Genomic DNA, 21405 nt, shown 5'->3' with positions numbered 1-21405 from the left:
TTAAGGACACAGGGATGGCTCAGCGGTTGAGCATTTGCCTTCGGCTCAGGGAGTGGTCTGGGTCCTGAATTGAGTCCCATATCCAGCTCCTTGCAGGGGGCCTGCTTTCCCCCTACCTCTCTCTGTGCGTCTTTCATGAATAAATAAATAAAATCTTAAAAAAAAAAACTTTAACATATTAAAGTCACCAACTATTTGGGCTACCTTACCCACCTGAACTTTTCTCTACTTGTTAGCAGGCAGCATAGTAATTAGGCATGCACACTCTGATTTACATAGTTTGGGTTCAAATTCTGGTACTAACACCTACCGTTAGGTGTCCTTGAAGAAAACCATGAGCAGTTTTGTGCTCCACCTGTAAAATGAGAATGCCCTAGTTCTTATCCCCTTGTTTGGTGGTTGTAGTGACTAATGAGATAAAACAAATAAATAGTCAATTAAAGCACTTCCTAAAAAATACATTACCTGCTAGAAGGTAAGCTGTAGGAGATCAGGTGCCTTACTGTCTTGTTTACCACTGTATCTCCACCACCAAAATGGTGCCTGGTGCATAATAGACCTTCAATGAATGACAATTGATCAATGAAGAGACAGTGCCACTCACACAAAACACAGTCATTGTCTCTCTGAATGACCATTCTTCACATGCGCTCTCCTCCAGATCTGTGTGTCCTCTTCACCATTACCTTTCTTTTTTTTAATTTTTTTAATTTTATTTATTTTTTTTTATTTATGATAGGCACACAGTGAGAGAGAGAGAGAGAGGCAGAGACACAGGCAGAGGGAGAAGCAGGCTCCATGCACCGGGAGCCTGACATGGGATTCGATCCCAGGTCTCCAGGATCGCGCCCTGGGCCAAAGGCAGGCGCCAAACCGCTGCGCCACCCAGGGATCCCCACCATTACCTTTCTATTCCATTCCCAACTTTCTGCTCTTGCTTATGAAGAACCCCTCAACTGAAATGTTCTTTTTTACTCTTCACCCAAAATTAACCAGTTCTTTGTGTTCCATATGAAGTAAGGCCTTCTTAAAGAAGATAAACTTAAAAAGTTTCTAATTCTGGGGCGCCTAAGTGTTTCAGTCTGTTAAGAAGCATTGGACTCTTGGTTTCAGCTCAGGTCATGATTTAAGGGTTATGAGGTCGAACCCCGAGTGGGGCTCTATACTTAGCACAGTCAGCTTGTCCCTCTTCCTCTGCCTGCCCGCCCCCAGCTCTCTCTCTCTTTCAAATAAATAAACAAATGAATAAATCTTAAAAAAATAAAGTTTTTAATCCCATAGTTTGTCTCTTGGATTTTGAAATTTGATTGTGTTCACTTCAGATGTTATGTATTTTATCAGCTTCCTTTGCCTGAATTTGAGACCAAAAGTATGTGTGTTAGGAGATGGAGGAAAGGATTGTATCAACTTTGCGCCAATGACTTGGTTCATGTATTAGTTTTCTGTTGTTGCTGTGCCAAATTAACATAAAGCTACTAGTTTAAACAAAATGAAGTATTTATATTATAGTTTGGGAGCTCAGAAATCTGAAATGGCTCTCACTGGTCTAAAATCAAAGAGTCAATGAGGCTATGTTCCTTTCCAGAGGCTCTAGGAAAAAAATAATTTTCTTTCTTTTTCCAGCTTCTAGAAACTGCCTTCAGTCTTTGGCCATTTACCCCCTTCCATCTACAAACCTAGAAATGGCCAGTTGGGGCTTTCTCACATCACATCACTCTGATACTGACTCTTCTGCGTCTCTTTTGCATATTGTAGTACACCTGGGATTACTTTGAGCTCACCCAGATAATCTAGGATAGTCTCAGTAATATAAGGTTAGTCTATTAGCAATCTTCATTCCATCTGCTACCATGATTTTACTGCCTGTTCCATGTAATCTATTGTATTCACAGATTCTGAGAACTAGAGCATGAACAGTTTTTGGTAGATCATCATCCTGCCCATTGTAGTTCACTATCCTTAAGATTCTTCTTTATGGTCAGCTAGGATTACCTGACTAAAAGCTCAGTACTGCCACATCTCAGTACTAGTTTGTTCATTATTGGGAATAAGTTGGGCTCCCAAATTTTAGCATTTAAACAATTCAACCATCTGACAGGTGAGGTCTTATCCTGTGTCTTTGACCAAGGCCTCACCGGATAGCCAATTTCTCACACTGGTGTCACTATTTCAGTTCTCCTAGTCCCTGTTGGGGCCTAATGTCTTTAAAACTAACCATTACCTTGTTCTAAAGTTAGTTTTGTCTTTACTCTGTGAATCGTGCTTAGAACTCCAATTCCTGTGATTTCTATATATGACTATTTTCAAACTGCTGGTCACCCGTTCTGATGTATCTCTCAGGACATGACTAATACTATGTGCTTAAATTTTCTGAAGTGAACCACCTGCTTTGATTAACATCTCCCTTAATACTGTGTCCCAAATTCTTGCTTCAGGTGACCACAGACGTGTGTATATCTCTCTCCTCTAGCTTAAAATTTCTTCCTTTGATTCTACTTTCTCAGCGAATTTCCATACACTCTCTATCCTCAGGTCCAGGAGTACTGGCAAAGCAAGGCAGGGACCTGATGCACAAAATTTAAGGAAGAGCTCACTGACAGGATCGTGCAATTGCAGGACCAGCCTTTTCATGACCCCGAGAGTAAGTGTCTCCTTGAGTTTTGCATTTAAACTCTTATTTTGCCTTACACTAGTCCAGGCTAATGCTTCAACTTCAAATTTGATTAAAATTATTATTAAATCTTTACTATCTCTACTCACTGCCTCACTAGTCATTATAGGAGAAGAAAAAGAAGAGCTACAATGTGACCCACAAAAAATGATCCCGTAGAGAATGCTTCAGATGGGAGCATGATCTGTCAACCCTGAACCCTCACCACAATTTGTCAAGCACATCTTCTTCCACTGTAAACTAATACCATTAACTTCAACCCATCATTTCTGACTTATTCCAACATTATATTCCAACCCCAACTTTTCTTATGACTTTTTACTCCCAACTTCTCCTACTGTGACCTCCATTTATGTTTCTATCAAAACATTTTCTGCATTTTCTTTAGGGATATTCCTTGCAAGCACTGAAATTATATGTGCTACTTCTTTCTTTTTTTTCCTTTTTTTAAATGTTTTTGGATGGATTTGAGATTTCATGGATAGGAAAAGTAAGAGAAAACTATCATCAATTTTAATTACCCCAGACTTTGGAAAGTAAGGATAGAAAGCAGTTCTTTCCATACCTTCCTCCATTTAGGTGACTTCCTCCATTCTATGACACAATAAATCTGCCTTGTAAGGGTCCCTGCTGTACTAGACTTCTTGAGTTCCCTCCATTTTTCTGTCACTTTTTATTCTTCCCCTGACATTAATTTGCTGTAATGAAACTCTTTGGGCTTTTGTGCTTATAGAATTATTTACACAGGACAGAAACCCAATATGCTGCCTGTCTGAGATTTCCTCCAGGGTCATGACGTCCTAAATTTTACATTAGTTTCTTTTTTTTGCTGTGATAAAATTAGAACCTTTTATTTAGGTCAATTGGTAGTGTGAGGATAGTAGCCTATTTTTTTCATTTTAAGATCATTTTAATGATTTTCATCATTATGGAAATATTTCAGTTATTGACTATTTATATCTAATTTAAATCCTTCAAATTTGCCTCCTCCCAGTTAGGAATCTAAAATTGATTTTTTTTTTTTACTGTAACATTAAATGCCTTAAGTTAACTCCATAGTAACCCATAAAAATGGTGAGATTCTTATCAGTAAAAGAAAAATTACTATTAATATACCCCAGACTATTTTTTAAAAATTTCCCTTGTTTGCATAATTTGATTGTCAAGCTTTATGCTCATGAATTGGCATGAGTTGATTTCATAGATTCTTAATTTTCCGGTTGTGTCAGTTCTTAAGTAAGATTAAAGCAATATAATTTCCTAAAAAATCTAGGGAGGAAAAGGCATGCAGCATGTTTTTACTTCAGAATTCCTTCCTTTAGTATTTTTACATTTGCAAAAAAGAAAAGAGGGAAGTTAGAAGAGAAATAGTACAGCCTTTGTTGGGAAAAGAGATCTTGCATGTGCAGAGAAGATACTTCTAAAATGCTCAGAATAAAGAAAATAAACTATATTTGACTATAAAAAAGCTATAAGGGCATCCCTGGATGGCACAGTGGTTTAGCGCCTGACTTTGGCTCAGGGCGCGATCCTGGAGACCCGGGATTGAATCCCACGTCAGGCTCCTGGTGCATGGAGCCTGCTTCTCCCTCTGCCTATGTCTCTGCCTCTCTCTCTCTCTCTGTGACTATCATAAATAAATAAAAATTAAAAAAAAAACTATAAGGATTTTCTCCTTTTGGTGTTATTTCAAGTGTTTTGGGAGAAAGTATCAATTAGAAGTTTCTCGATATGGAACACTTTTGCATCTGTCAGAGTTCAATCAGGGAAGCATGGCTACTGAGCAGGAAGGGACTAAGTGACTTGGAATAAGATATTGCATAAGATGGGAGAAGCTGGGAAGGTGAAAATCTGGATGGTGTATTTAAGCAATGAAAAAATAAATAAAAAGGTCACTAGCCCATCCTCCTGAAAAAACAGTTCAGGTGAATGACTCAACTTTCAGCAAAATCCAAGGAGCCAGGTACACCCAGCAGCCAAAGGAGAGTAACAAAAGCAGAGCTCATTCAGAGGTCTTTGGAACTTTACCTCTGTTAGTACTATTGGCGGATCTCCTCCATCAAGCATCAAGGTGAGCTGGGGGTCCGTGCTGGCCAGCAGAAGGGAGAGACACAGATGGGACATACAAGAAAAGAAGGGCCCCTCTGCATTTGTCTCCATTGCACCTGACTGCAAACACTCTCTGAGAACAATGACTGTGACTTTCAGATCTTACTCAAGTTTCTATTGTGGCCAACTCTAATCTAGATGCACAAGGGAAAGAAGGTCCAGACAACTGTGGTCTGAGAATCCGGTTAAAGGGCACCATCTAGCACACTCTTCACTGTCACTCTCTAGTTCTTGTTGTCTGGAGAGTGAACCCACGGGACTGTAACAGCAGATACTACAGAGTGCACTGGCAGCAGCTGTGGGTTGACTAGAAGTCACCCAGAGAAGTCTGATCTGTGATTACTTTTAGTGACAAGTGTAAATTAAATCCAAAAATCTTGAATTTATGAATAATTTCATGATAAGATTTAGTCCTTTTTGCCACTTACTTTCTATGTGACATTGAGTTGATCTGTAAACTCTCAGTATTTTGGTTTTTCTTTTTTAATATGGACTTAACATTATAACTGTCTTAAAATACGTAACCTAGGAGCAGATACTGAGGTAAGTTTTTGTGTGAAAGTGATTTATTAGGAAGTATTCCTAGGAAAGTATGGCAAGGAAATGAAGGGGTGGGGGGAGAAAAGGGAAGGAGGAGTTACCACTACAATACAGAGGAGGGTTTGCTTTGGTCCCACAGGGGATCCATGGTGACAGGGGAAGCCTCACCTCAGAGCTGGCATGGAGATAGGGAACCAGAAAATTTATATTCTGCATTGAGAGTCATGGGTTAAAGCTATCCTAGAGGAATGTCCCTAGAACTTGCCTATCCCTGTGCAAAGGCAAAACAGTCTGGCAACATGAGTCTAGCTTTGTCACAAAGAGATACAGATGTTGGCTGGTGATAGTAATCACAGGGAAGCCAGTGTGCAAGAAAATGGTAAGAGGATTTGAGAAAATATGCTTAGAGTGCTTGCTATCTGCTACAATACTTGAAAAGATTTTTGCACAGCCTTAATTGAAAACTGTCAATATTTAAAATACATAGAAAGTTAGCTGACACAGAATACACACCCAATAACATGTAGCCAGTGGTAGTAGTAGCAGGAGTAGAGGCATTGTTGAATGGAAAGCATCCCAAATAAGCCCCCTCATGTAAGATGAGGAAATTATCTTTGAAAAGACTGGCATTGGCAAAAATAGGAGTGAAGTAGGGAAATCTGTCTGTGCTCAATGAAAATGTGACACTCTGGGGGCAAAGTTGATTCTGGCCCTACAAGTTATCAAAATATGTGGAAAAGCTATTGTTATTTAAACAGTTTAGTGTTACCATGGGAATTGACAAATAGGTTAATGGAATGCAACACACCGAAATGCAGACCAGAAAATATTAACAATAAATCACATGGTAAAGGAGGAACTTTAAGGTGATGAAGAAAGGACGGTAATGCCTAAGTGATGTTGGAATTACTAGGAATCTATTTGCAAGAAAAAATTAATTTTGATTTTTATCTCACACAATGTATGGAAACAAATCTCAAATGGAATTGTAATAAAGATATTTTAGAATTAAAGCAAAATACAATAATCTCATGATAAGATCTTCCAAAATTAACAAAAATCCTTATGCCATTATAAAAATTCATGGCAGATTTTATAACTATTTATTTTTAAACGAAGAACAAAATAGCATTCTGGTATATGGTATTTGAAGCATATGTAACAGAAAGAGGATTAATATCAAAGTGTATAATAAATTTTCCATAAAAAAATGAGAAAATTAATAGATAAGAAATATGGATTTTATATACATAAAATTAAACATACAACATTAAAAAATTCAAAACTCATACACTATTGTAGCAATGAAAAAAATATCATGACATATAATTTTTTCACCCTTCAGATAAACAAAACAATAAGAAAGCTTGTGGAGAGTGATGTCACCAAAGTAGTGAGATAGACAGTTCCTTCCTTTGCTTCCTTCACAAGAAGAAGAAGGAGAAGTAAGAGCTGTTGAGGACCCCCACTGAGAAACACTTCCCTGCTCCTCAGGGACCAAGACCCATTGGCATTAGGGGGTAAGAGAAGAGATACACACTGACCACGTTGTTCTTCCCCCAGAACAGTCAGCACCATGCAGAGAGAACTCTCTTGGACCTCTGGTTGCTCCAGTGGGAAAAGAGAACCGAGAAGGGACTACCAGCCCACCCCATCCCTGGGATTGCTTTATGGGAGCCCCTATTCTGATCTTGCACCATGGGATTGGCAGTTGAATCTGTGGGTAGAACCAGGGTCTTCCAAACAGCCTATCTGATAAATTGAGAGTAGTCTAGAGCAGCCCTTCACTCTGTACCCCCCCAACTCCTGCTGCCTTACTACCACCCAGGCAAGGGAGCTGAGACATAGCCCCATCCACATGGAATGTCCTTTAGCTCCATCTGACCAAAATGGCTGGGGACAACTCCTCTGCAGTCTAGTGGTACTGGAGCCTAGAGAAGGGCAGGTGGTAAATATTTTCTTTTTCAAAGAAAACCTGATCAGCTTGAAACTTGGAGTGTGGGTTGGCTTGAGTTAAGGTAACATGCTTTGTTGGCTTTAGAGCTGCTTCTCCTGCAGCACTCAGGCAGGGAATCAAACTTATAGACTTGCTAATTGCTAAATACAACCTTCAACCTATCTTCTCAGGGAATCTAATCAGAGCACCCAGGAAGCTACAGAACCCATTCTACAGCCTTATGTACAGTGGCACTAGAACACACAGCCCAGCCTATGCTTTTGCCAATCTGCAGAGAAACTGGTGGATTCATCTGCTGGGGAATTTAGAATACACTCTGATCTGATTTGAGTTCCCAGACAAATAGCTATGCAGGCCCTGGGTCCCATCCTGCAGCCCTGCAAGGGCAGGGAAAGCTAATTCATAACTCCATTGATTACTGAATACAGTACTCAGTCCTGACCATCTAGTAAGCCTGATCCAAGAATCCAGGTAACTGTGGTACCCATCCTACTGCATTTGGGTAGGGGGCCAATCCAAGAGTCCTTTCAAACTGTTCTCAGTGAAAGGCATATCACCCCCTGCAATCCCCAACCTCAGAGCTACAACAGCTGCCTTACCCAGAATAGACCAAAATAGCAGTTCCTACCTACCTGCCTAATCACATTACCAGCAGACACACCTAGAAACCCAAACTTAGCTGACTGGTAAAGAACAGTTTCAGTCATTCGTTTTAACCTAGAGAGTCTGGAAGAGGAGCCTGACTACCCAAATGCACATACAGAGATATTTTATTTTATTGCAGCATTACTTTTAATAAGATCTAGAAATAATTAAATACCAATTAAAAGAGAATGGTCAAAACAATGTATGATGTATCGATATGAGGAAACAGAATGCACTAGTCAGTGTAATTAACCTACTTCTGCAGGTTCTACTAACCTACTTTCCTACTTACCGGAAATGATCTCCAAAATATATTATTAAAAGTAACCTTTAAAAATGTGCACAGGGTGTGTTGGGGGGCTCAGTTGGTTAAGTGTCCAACTCTTGAATTCAGCTCAGGTCATGATCTCAGGATTGTGAGATTGAGCTTTGAGATGAGCTCCATGCTGGGCGTGGAGCCTGCTTAAGGTTCTCCCTCTCCCTCTGCCCCTATCCCCTGCCTCTCTCCCTCTCTAAAAAAAAAAATAAATAAAATAATAATAATAATAATATAATATATATAGTACAAAAGTATTTCTTAAAACACAAATAAATCTGTTGATCTACATGTGTAGAAACACATACTCTGCTTGAAAGCACTCACCAAACTATTACTGTTTAGAGAAAGAAACAACATAGGATGTCAATAATTTTGATGATTTGGGGCTTATGATGAAATGTGATAAATGATGGCTGCTGGTTCAAATGCGCAGGCCAAGTAATGTTTGGCTACCACAATGTTCTGTTCACTTGGTTTTTAAATTGAGCAATTATTAGATGAAACATCATGAGAGTCACATAAGAAATCACAATTATCACCCCCACTTAAAACTCAGATTTGGCGACAAGAGCAGGAATTCTTCCAGTCTTGCCATACCTTCAAGCCCACCACAATTCCTGTTGACCTCTTTATTCACTTCTATTATCTGCCCAATACCTGTGGGTTTTGTTTCTTTGATTATTTTCACTATTATCATTATATTTAATATTTAAAATGCCCAACAGCACATCTTCTTGGATTCTAATGTTCTGCTAGAACTGATGTCACATCTGCAAAATGATGAAGTAATGCACCCTCATAATTCCTTGATGGGTACTTTTCTTTTATACATAATAATAACCCCAGTGTCCATCACAGTATGCCAGACACATCATGGAGCTTTAATGAAAGAATGAATGAATGAAAAAAAAATAACTGAAATCAGTGGCTGTGTAGGTGAATGAAGGGAACTGGTTAGTTCTTTCATCTCGTTAGCTATTTGTTATCACTAAGCTGAACAACTATACTTATGACTGAATTCTCTAGAGCACTTGGAGTTTTAGAAGGAAACCTAATGTGATTAAGGTTCTTTAGCTCTCTGGGTAGCAGCTCTGTGTAGCAGAAGTGCTTTTTGTCTACCTACTCAGAGAGTCGTAAGTTCCTTGGAACTTGATGTAGATTAGAAGAAATTTGCTAGAAAAAGCATGAAATGAAACAAATACTTAGATAGTCCTATGTTAAGCCTAAACGATTAGGTCAGAATCCAACCCCATAATTCCTATTTTCAAAGATGAGATGAAGAGTTTGTCTTATCTTCTCTCATTTTGGGAAATCTTTAGTTTTAACTTGAGAAGTAAATGAATTTGAAATAATTTCATTATTCCACTAACATTGCACAGTCTCAACTGACTCTACAAATATCTTGACAATGGGGGGCTTCCCTTCAATTAGAACTAATTGAAAACCCATATGTCTTCTAATATGCATGAGACATTTCCTATATGTAAAGTATAATTGACTTGGAAAATTAAAATACAGAAAATCAAGAGCCATTCCCTAAAATTTCGACTTTTATCTGAGCATTTCTAAATCCAGAGAAAGCAACTTAAAGCATGTAATTTATATTTTAACATTTTCTTTTGATCTGTCACTTGATCTTTTTCTTTTGAGCTAAATGGCCCAAGCATACACACAGGGAGACTTTGGAGAAAGTGAAATCTTACTTTTTAATTAGAGCAAATGTGTTAAATGAATATAAAGTAATTTGAATACTGCAGAGACCTCTTAAAACTCTATCAATAAATCTGGTACTGCGGCAGGTCTATCTCTGCACCATAGATTTAGTTAAGGTTGGGCTTGAAATACGACAGTGAAATGAATTTGTTACTAATGCAATCAAGTGTTTCAGTAATTCATGAGAAAGTAATTCCTCAATGTACATGACTCACTTAATAATTTAAGATTTTTCAGGCTTGATAATAGAACCAATGAGCTCTTCAAAGATTAAAAAATAAGGAAATACACTACCTGCTCCAAGTATTGTATTCCTAGAGTTCATTTTAATGATCATACTATTTATTTTGTGAAATAAAAATTGTTTGGGTAATGATCTGTTCCAACATGGTATTTCTATAGACTCCACACAAAAAATCTTATTTCCTATATAAATAATGATCAGTTTGGTACTGACCATATATTTAACATCTGAGCAAAATATTCAGTCATCCAACTAATTGAGTGTGCATCATATATAACACAAATTCATTACATGTGGGGATTTATTTTGAGGAGCAGTGATCCATTCAAAAGAGATCTGGGATTTAAAAATACCCATTTCAACTTTTTATATTTTATAGACAACATTTTTTTTTCTAGAAAAAGTTATTTGAAACTGCTAGCCAATCTATATTACCTATGCCATGATGTGGGGAAATAATTTGATAAGTTATAAAAGATGAGAATGTGCTATTTTTAATTTGATATTTCATTATTTACTCTTTTTGCTAAATAATGTAAAGAAAGGCTAGTAAAACCCACATGTGCTTTTTCTCTTTTTTTACACTTCTCATTCACCACGATGCTTTTTTTCTCCTTAGTCCAATATTCTATATGTTAAGAGAGTTCCATCCAACACCATTAAAATGTCTTTATTTTCATTGCTTTCGGTATTGGTTGTCCAAAAGTACATTTAAAATGCATTGTATCTGCTACAGTTTCTCACCTAGATGTTTATTTTAGCCTTTTAAAAATCCTAGGGAGGGATCCCTGGGTGACTCAGTGGTTAGGCATCTGCCTTCAGCTCAGGGCATGATCCTGGAATCCAGGATCGAGTCCCCTCATTGGCCTCCCTGCATGGAGCCTGTTTCTCCCTCTGCCTGTGTCTCTGCCTCTCTCTGTGTGTGTGTGTGTGTGTGTGTGTGTGTGTGTGTCTCTCATAAATAAATAAATACAATCTTTTTAAATAGTAACAATAAATAAATAAATAAATAAATAAATAAATAAATAAATAAATATTCTAGGGATGCCTGGGTGACTCAGCAGTTGAGCATCTGCCTTCTGCTCAGGGTGTGATCCCAGGTCTGGGGATGGAGTCCCACATCGGGGTCCCTGTGAGGAGCCTGCTCCTCCCTCTGCCTTTATCTGTCTCTTTCTCTGTGTCTCTCATGAATAACTAAAAAAAAATCTTTAAAAAGAAAATCCTAATAGTTTTCTTCTCATAGAAATAATGTTGGCCTTTTATATGGATTCATTCATTCGGGGAATATAAAAAATAGTGAAAGGGATTATAGGGGAAAAGAGAGAAAATGAGTGGGAAATATCAGAGAGGGGGACAGAACATGAGAGACTCCTAACTCTGGGAAACAAACAAGGTGTAGTGGAAGGGGAGGTGGGGGGGGGGAACAGGGTGACTGGGTGATGGGCACTGAAGGGGGGCACTTGAAGGGATGAGCACTGGATGTTATAGTATATGTTGGCAAACCGAACTCCAATAAAAAAATATACAAAAAAAAAAAAAAGAAAAGAAAAGAAATAATGTTGGCCTTTATCCTATAGGGTGTTTCGTTATTTAAATTACATGAAACATGCTAAATTTGGCAATGTACTTGGAGGGATAAGAGAAACCTTCATTTTAACAAGTTTCTCAGATGGTTCTTAGATACACCAGATTTTAAGAGCACTTCATACAATCTTTTCTGATAGTTAAAATCCTTTCAGCAAATTTTAAAGCTTTGAGTCAGGATGTGAGCCAGAGGGATTAGAGATGAATACTCAAATATGTCAAGACTCTTTAATTTTGAGTTTTTATGGGAGATGAGGAATTGATGATGTCAGCATTACTGAAAAGTTTCATAATGTTCTACACCCTGAAAAATGAAAATAATACACAAATTCTGGTGTAGGATGTGTCTGAATAAAAATGCATCTGAATAAAATGTGAAAGTGCTTTAGTTTACGGTATCTTTAGGTTCACAAAGTCCTACTATTCAAGGTGCCTATTGTATTATTTACACTTATAAATTACTGGTCTGTTTAGTTTCCAGGTTAAAAATTCAAAGTGTTTTCTTTACATTTAGGTACTTTGCTTTCTGTACTTCATCAGTAATTGAGAAATAGAAGGATTTGGTGTTTTCTATTAAAATAAATTCAAGCAGCAGAATAAAACAGAACAAAAATTCTTACCCTCTGCAAAATTATATCCCTTCAGCAGTATTCTGGTACCTAAGCTGTGTAGGAATGAGCCATTAGGATAGCATTTTTAGGATCTTTCTTGTTCTTCTTTCTTGCTAATGTTATTCCTCCTTGTGGTCAGTGGGCTCTGGTTGTCTTGACTGGTGTTGCTCAAAGGCAGTTTCTGGGAAACAGATTAGTCAACACTTATTGTCATTAATTCCTTTCTGGAAGCTGCCTTGTTCTAGTAGAGGCCTACTAGAAAAAAACAATTCCTCATTCCCTTCCACAGTCTGATTGCCTTTTCGTTTCTGAAACCCAGAACACCAGAACCCAGCCCCAAATGTCTACAGCCCATGAACAGATAGAGAGGGAAAGTTGTTGAGAAGATCTATCCAGGTTTTTAATGGACTCATCTATGTTAGTATCAGTGGATGTGTGAATAAGCCAGACAAGTGATTGCTTTCAGGAAACCTAGCAAATAAGTGAGATTTTACTTTACAAATATCATTCCAATTTATAATTTATAGTGATTTGGAGGAAGTATTTCACCATAAATGTTTCAAGGCCATGAAGGATCATAGAATATGTATTGTTAAATGTATCAGATTATTATGTGTGTTTGTTGTACAATGTCCTTAATTAAGAAATAGCTTACCAGATGTCAAATCTTTGTGCCACACTTGTTAGTTATATAATGTTAGTAAAGTATTGAAGGGAAGGAACCAAAATATACTTCTTTGGCATAAGGACCATTTTGAGCTGAAGGCAATTGAGGAGCAGCAGATAAAAGAAAAGCTCTAAAAGAGAGCATAAGTTTCCCTTTTGTAAAAGAAATGAACATTTATAAAGGAAATTGCCATTTGCAAAAAAAAATGTCTCTCTCTCCTCTACCAGGCAGGAGGAGGTCTCTTAACAACTCATCAGTGGAAGAGCTACCCATTTAAATCTGCTTAAGAAATTTTACAAAACAACCCTCATTTACAACATGCTTTCTAGTTCCCTTTCCATAATTTACCTTCCCCTTCCCAGAAGTCCCAAATCCTTTCTTCTCTTCCTTTTTTTTTTTTTAAAGATTTTATGTATTTATTCATGAGAAACACAGAGAGAGAGGCAGAGACATAGGCAGAGGGAGAAGCAGGCTCCATGCAGGGAGCCCGATGTGGGACTTGATCCCAGGACCCCGGGATCACAGCCTGAGCCAAAGGCAGACATTCAACCACTGAACCACCCAGGTGCCCCACAAATCCTTTTTTCTTTGACCGGCCTAAGGTGAAGTATATATCCCACAAATTCTGGCTACTTCCTTGAACCGTATTTCTTTGTGAATTCCCATGTGTATGTGTGTGCTTAAATCTTTTTTTGTTTTTGTTTTTTCCTTTTTTCTTGTTTTCCTCTTGTTATATTATCTGTCTCTTTTTCAGGTTTTCAGTTCAGGCAGGCCCTAGCCATTGAAACTAAAAAGGTAGTTTTTTGTTGTTGTTGTTGCTGTTTTCTTCTTTACATACAGTATCAAAACATCCCTAAAACTTAACTTTTTCATTAAAATACAATTTCTATCTACTTCATTGGACATGTGTAAAAATTAAAAGTATAATATATCTAAAACATTTAGCATAACACCTAATAAATCAAAACTCAATATTAATTATCTATTATTATTATCATTATTAGAGTACTGTAGTGGTAGTAGTTTGCTCTCTACTTAACCCAAAAATCAGATTAGGTTGGCTCATTCTTTTCTTTTATGTTTTAGCTTTATAAAGAATTATAATACCAAATGTTAAAAACACATTGGACTATATGTCTTCCTTATACATTAGGGTTTGTTAAGACATGCATATCTGTATATCTATATATTTATATCTATATATATAGTGTGTATACATAGTAGTGTATATAGTATGTGTATGTGTGTTTGTGTGTGTGTGTATATATTATATATATAATATACACACACAAACACATATAATATAATATATATTATAAATATGTGTATAATTATATATATAATTTATATAATTTTAATTTATATAATTTTAAATTTATATAATTTTAATAATATAATACATTATATTATATATAATATTATGTGTGTATATATATATATATATATACACATATACACACACACACACACACACACATCTATAATGCTGGCTTCTTGTCTCCAAGAAAAGAATTCTTTGGATGGGATTTATGAAAATTGAGCTATTTGAGGAAGTTTTGCTTGTAGAAGACAAAAAATTTCAGGAACTCAAATGCCTTTGACTCAAAATAAGTCTTATGCCAAAGTGGAATATTTTGGGATGGCATATCCCCTGTCCCCTTCAGAGCTCAAGTAGATTAATAATAAATTGACATATTTATGACAACATGGATAGACTTTGAGGGCAAGATACTAAGAGAAGTAAGTTTGAGAAAAACAAATACTACATGATCTCATTTTTATGTGAAATCTTAAAAAATAAACAAACACAAAAAAAACCTCCACAGATACAGAGAAGAAATTGGTGGTTGCCAGAGCCAAAAGGATGGGCAAAATGAATGGAAGGGGGGAAAAGACACAATTTTCCAGATATAAACAAGTAAATAAACATGGGATATAATGTACATCATAGTGACTATGTATGGTAACATGTTAACTAGACTTATTGTAGTGACCATTTTGTCATTTTGCAACATATACAGATATTGGATCATTATATTGTACACTTGAAACTAATATGTCATATGCTGATTACACCTTAATGCAATGGTAAAAAAAATTGATATAATATTAACAGTAAGTTGATTAATATTAATATATAAATATTTGTTAATGATGACTAATTTAGAACAGTCTGATAGACATTCCTAAGGAGATCCTTAGAGATTTAGTTCTAAGAACACTAAAGGATTGTTATTTTAACTACACCAATTTTCTTCTCTCTTGAGGAAAAAGAATTCATTAAATTGACTTAGTGGGCTGTAAGTCACATTCTGTATCCTTGACCTGGGTTTCCAGTAGTCTTTTCTGCAGGTGGAGAGCAGGTGCTCCTGTCCTTTGTACATGTGTATATGCATGCTGTTGGCCTTTACATTTATTGCTGAATCTGATGCCAAAAGAATGTTGTTCAATTTTAGTCCATGCTTGGAGTTTACTCCTGTAAATTAAACTTGACAAAGTAGGATTTGTTTGAAACCCAGCTGTGTAAATTTTCAAACTCTTTTTTTTTCTGGCAACATGGTATAGAAAATCAAACCCCATGTGGCCATCAAGACAGTATATTAACTACAGAATACTTTTGCAAGGGTGCTTTGTTTGTAGCTACTTTGAGTCTGTAGATCTAGCATCGTATCTTGTCAAACACCTGATTTTGTAAAAATCTAGAGGACACCAAATGGTCCAATAAATTTTCTGTGAATTGTTTCCTTTTTTTTTAATATTCTTCACTAAGGTCATCTTTGTGAATTCACTAGGCCTGTAAACCTCAGTAGGAGCTAGATAGAATTATAATATACTATAGTAGAGAAAGCATTATTATTTCCTGACTCATTGTGTACTGTGGGCAAAACCCACCAGGTGTAAAAGGATGGTATGCAAGCCTCTGACCTGGTTTGTTGGGGTTTATATTTCACCAGTTGTATGCAAAATAGTCATTAGTATAAATGAAGAAAAGGGACAGTCTGTTCTGCTCAATAAGGTCATGTAGTTTTAATTAATTGCCAAATCTGCCTAGAGGACAAGTACTACATCTGTCAACATATTACTTTGAGTAGAGAAAATACTTACTAAATGTTTTTAATAATAATGATGAGAATTACAATGCAATGAAAACACATTTCAAGGGCACCTGGCTGGCTCAGTCAGTAGAGCATGCAACTCTTGATCTCAGAGTCATGAGTTCAAGCCCCACATTGAGTGCAGAGCCTATTAAAATTTTTAAAATAATGTAAAAAAATATATAAATATATAAATAAATAAGAAAATACATTTTAAGAAAATATATGTGAAATAATCTGCTTGGCCTTGCAAAAGGGAAGGTTTCCACCAGCTATGTTTTTTTAGATTTTATTTATTTATTCATGAGAGACACAGAGAGAGAGGCAGAGATACAGGCAGAGGGAGAAGCAGGCTCCTTGCAGGGAGCCCTATCCCTATACCCAGACCAGGATTATGCCCTGAGCCCAAGGTAGATGCTCCACCGCTGACACACCCAGGCGTCCCTCCACCAATTCTTCAGGCAGATCACATGGACTACTTTCATCTATGTCAGAAAACGCCATGACCAGGTGGGTCAAAAGTAGTTCTATAGGCTTCCACTTCCACTCTCAAACAAATATATCTATAGCTACTCCTATTGCCTCCCACCAAATTAAAAATAAATGGGAAGAGTGAACACAGAAGCTTTTACTTATGTGACTGGTCCTGTATATACCATGTAAATAAATGAAAGATTAAGTTTCTGTAGCATGAATTTCACCTGTCTTAGTCTTCCACATTTTCTTATTCATGGGCTCCCTGAGTACCTTTGATTTATCTTCTTGAAGTTCATTGTCTTTCTGCTGCTCACTTCCAGAATCACCTCCCTGACTGAAATGAAATTATCTTCCTCCACTCATGTCAGCCATAGGACTTAGGAAGAGCTAAAGATTTGCCGTGTGGCTCAAGTATATGAGTGTGTGGCTCAAGTGTGAGTATATGAGCCGTGTGGCTCAAGTATATGGGCTCAAGTATATGAGGGAAGGTTTCTAACTAGGTATGCGAATGCTTGGTTCATAATTTTAGTAAGCATTAAGGAATTAAAATATATTAGAGTAGCATGATATAAAATAGTGTTTTTCAGTGGGTTGTTCTCATTCCATCATTATCAGAATAGTCTGGGATCCTTGGGATAAGGTTCAGAAATTTTCTTTTTATAAAGCATCAATTACTTTACCCATTAATGTCTATGACCAACCTGAATAAAGAGCCTAATATGAGCTCCAGAAAAATACAGACCTGAATTAAATTCTGGCTTCATCATTTACTACTTGAAGAGTCTTAGAATCATGTAACTTAACTGACTCTTTTTTTTTTTTTTTTTTACTTAACTGACTCTTGTGATTTATTACTTGTAAGATTATTTCCAAAATTTCAAGTTTGATTGAGAGAATAAAATGAGATATATGTAAAATGGCCAACCATGGGCTTAAAATACTGTGCATATGCAGAGGTAGATGTTAAATAAAATGCACTTGTATATACTCCTTTCAGGACTCTGGAATGGACCCTAGAACTACATCCTCACATGGCCATATATTTTTGCTGACTCTGATACGTTTATTCCAATCAGTTAAGTCCACTGCTCCTTCTGCTATGACCCATACAATGTGAACTCCTCCTTGTGTGTATTGGTGTGATGTGATGGTAGGCATTTTTAAGATTCAATTAAGGGATGTTGAATTTAAAATACTTTTAGTTTAGGTTGAGTGAAATATATTTATGTTGTTTGCAGCTATCCAAAACTAGGTGTGGGTTCCAGGAATATGCCTACCTTCCACTGCGAGGATCCCTCCCCCACTCAGCATCGAGTCCAAAAGTGCAGAGATGAGAAGTCATCTTGCAATATGATTATGTTTAAAAGTAATAGGCACCACTGAGAATATGTGAGAAGTGGAGATGAAATAAGGTGAAATGTATGGAACCACAGACTACTAAGTGGAAAATTGTTCTTACCATTAAATGCATAAAACTGTAAGCAAAGGATATGATTCTTAAAGATGCCAACTAAGGGCATAAATTCTGTCAGGAATATACTCATATGCCATTTTAAATGCACAACGCACTATTTTTATTTTGGATAGAAGATCACACACAGTAGAACTTATCACGATTCATGAGTTTGTAAGCCAAATCTATAGTAGTGCTATAATTACCAATTACAGTTGATGCATCCCATCAACAACAATAATAATAAAAAAATTCAATCAAGCACTCTAGAGGCAAACCTCAACTACATATATATTCTCCTTAGAAAAAAAGATGCTGTAAAATAATTGTCATTTCAAAAAGTAACTAAAGATCTATAGTAAAAATGCATAAAAATGAATTTTAGAATTCTATTAAACACAAATAGTAAAAAATTTTATTTTAAGGATTTTATGATACTTTCAGTAAATCACAGTTCTTTTTATATTTGCATTGTATTATATTTATTTGTTCACTCTAAATAACACTCATGCTTATATTTAATTTTTATTTATCATTTTTGTTCTTTTATTTTAAAAGGGCCCTATACTAATTTAAGCTTCACATCCCAGAAAATCTGGATCCATTTCCACAAGAATCTGGTTGCCTGGTGATGGAGACTATATTCATTGTCAATAAGCATCATACACAAAATTTTAAAACTAATTCAGAATAATGACTTATATTGTCCAGTATACACATCCAGCTGAGTTATCCAAATATGTGATGAGAATCAAACATCTCTATCTATTTCAGTCAGAAAATTAATAGTGATGATTTTAAGATAGAATTGGTGACATTTAAGCTGTCTTTGATGTTATAACTACAGAGTCGTAGCAAAGATGATGCAGTAATAACTCACGTCAGATTTACTATTTGGAGGTCAGTGATTCACATATCCAAGTGGATAGAGAAGTAAAACATAATACTGGAGGGGAGCGGGACTAAAATAACTGGGGGATCCAGAAGGTTGAAAACACATTCATATCTCCCATTTAAACCTTTTCAAACCTTTATAACCACAATGAAAATCAAGATTTTCAGAATAAGCCTCACCAATGTTTTGTTGTTGTTGTTATTGTTATTGTTGCCTTTTTAAGTGATTTCTTTTTCTCAAGTATCTTTTGCATTGTTCTAAGCTGTTAAACAAAAGTTAGAGGTATTCTAAGCGGACATAGAGGTCATTAGATCTTGTGGGGGAAAATGCAAGTTCTTAAAAACTAATACAGTTAGAAGCCAAGGAAATGTTATTGAAAACCGGGATCAAAGAGCAAAATTGCCTTAGAGATATAATTCAGATAATTGCGGAATCACTGGAAACAGTGACCTTGGTCTCATAGTGACTCCTCTGAGGAGTTATTTTTGAGGAAGTTACTGACTCTGGAAGGAACTGGGGTGGGTAACAAAGTATAATAGGAAATGAAAGTATGAGCCGCTAAATATCTACTATTCACCTAATTCTAAAACAAAAATACAAACTGTACATTATTAAAAGTGACTAAGAGGAGTGCAGTTGAAACTATTTACTCCTCATTTATGGTTTTCATTTGTTTCTAAAGGACTGATATTAGCATAGAGAAGGCTCTTAGGGCTAACATTACTTTGACTCTAATTATTACTTGAGCTAAATTCTAAATCTGTCTTAACATTTGAGCCTTAAAAAAAAAAGATGCACTTTAATTTTACTTGATTGTAGTGTAGTTTTTTTCTGAATATTTGGTGGCGCTAATAGTTTTCTGTTTTTTTAAGGAGTTGTAATAGTTTTCTAGATATAAACAGAAGAATGTTTGAAGCCACATGCAGTACTTTTCTTAAATCTCAGAACGACGGCAAAGCTTTTAAGTTTCTAGTTATAAAAATTTCATGTACAATAGAGACTTTAGCCTCCTATGGGCAAACATTAATTGTACCCTATGCATTTTTTTTCTAGGCCGAAAATATGAAAATAAAAATAACACATTGGGGAAATCTAAATATATTCAGATAAGTATGTTAATGGACAGCAGGAATTTCAATTATAAATAATTAGATTTCTAATTGCATTAAAATTCTAGTGATTATTATGGTAAAAAAATCATAATTATCATGCCATCCATCACTACGATTGGGCCTCACTCTCTGTTCTTTAATCCTATTAAAGCTGAGTTTTGTTTACCCATTTAGTTAAGATTTAGAGAAATACAGTAATATGGAAAATGTGCCCTTAGAAACTATGATGGAGTTATGAAATAGGATGTATGGTCACTACTCCAAGAAGTTTTCAGTTTAGAAAATGTGAGGCAATCAACTTAAGTTTTATATACAATAATAGGAAATAACAGAAGTGAGAAGGATATGTGAGATGAAAGAAAATAGTCAGAATTACTAGCTTGCGGGGAAAAATTCTAAAATTGAAAAATTGCATTTTACCTTGCAGTTTACATAAAGGAAACTTCTCTTGTAAAATCAGGGCTTCAGTAAAACAAACTTCAATAATTAAGGGAATTATGAAGGATTTCTCAGCTCCCCTCAATCTCAAGTACTCACACACGTTCTCAGGGTCAACCCAGCATCTGGTCTTTTTCATCTGGGGAATTCTATGACTGTGTTTTGCTTTTCCTATGGCTTGGATGATAGGAATATCTTCAGAAACCTTGAGCCTTTTTATTGTCATATTCTTTTAAAGACGGTGGCAAGTGCTTGATTTTAGTATTTGTCCCCAACAACCTCACAGATTGTCTCTTTCGCTACAGTGCCACTCTTTAGAGCTCCAAAGTTTCCAGTTTTCCGGAGGCTCAGTGAGAATTATCTGGTACTACTGTACCTTTGTATCGTAAATGAAGCATGCAGAGTCCTCTTAGTCCTTCAGAGACACGGAAGGAATGCTAAGAACTTTATTCTTTATTCTTAACTCAAAATTAATTAATAATTTGCCAAGCATAATACTCAAATGTATGACATTTGATTATAATAATTAGGAAAAACAGCCTTATAATATAACTATGTCTATGTGTATTATATTACATAGTTTGTGCATATATATTTATAAAAATAGAATCACATTATAAGTGGTTATGTAAACTACTTTTCCACTCAACATATCTTTATGAATATCTGCTTCATTATTTTTAAGAGCATCATACATTCTATTGTTTAAATAAGACAATATTTATTGTCCATTCTGCCTTTTAGGTTACATGTGGTATTTTGTTCAACAAACATTTACTATATGCCCGACTTTATCCTAAGCACTTTGTAAGTATTAATATATTGAGTCATCATCACAACTATATGATGTAGGGTCTCTAATTTTTGGTTTTAAC

At 36.0% G+C, this 21405-nt stretch overlaps 1 long non-coding RNA gene across 1 annotated transcript in view; it reads right to left on the bottom strand.

Moving 5' to 3' along the window:
• Positions 1 to 515: 515 nt before the first annotated feature.
• Positions 516 to 21405, bottom strand: part of LOC140596722 (uncharacterized) — a 58417-nt gene continuing 37527 nt past the window's right edge. The window contains exons 2-3 of the long non-coding RNA XR_011998624.1: positions 12403 to 12574; positions 516 to 559 (exon numbers count right to left, since the gene is read on the bottom strand). This is a non-coding gene — a long non-coding RNA (uncharacterized lncRNA). The remainder of the gene's footprint in view (positions 560 to 12402; positions 12575 to 21405) is intronic.

The sequence above is a fragment of the Vulpes vulpes genome, unplaced genomic scaffold (genome assembly GCF_048418805.1).
Source record: "Vulpes vulpes isolate BD-2025 unplaced genomic scaffold, VulVul3 Bu000000631, whole genome shotgun sequence".
Lineage (NCBI taxonomy): Eukaryota > Metazoa > Chordata > Mammalia > Carnivora > Canidae > Vulpes > Vulpes vulpes.
Note: the sequence above shows the minus strand (reverse complement) of the source record. Positions and strands in the feature narration are given on the sequence as shown.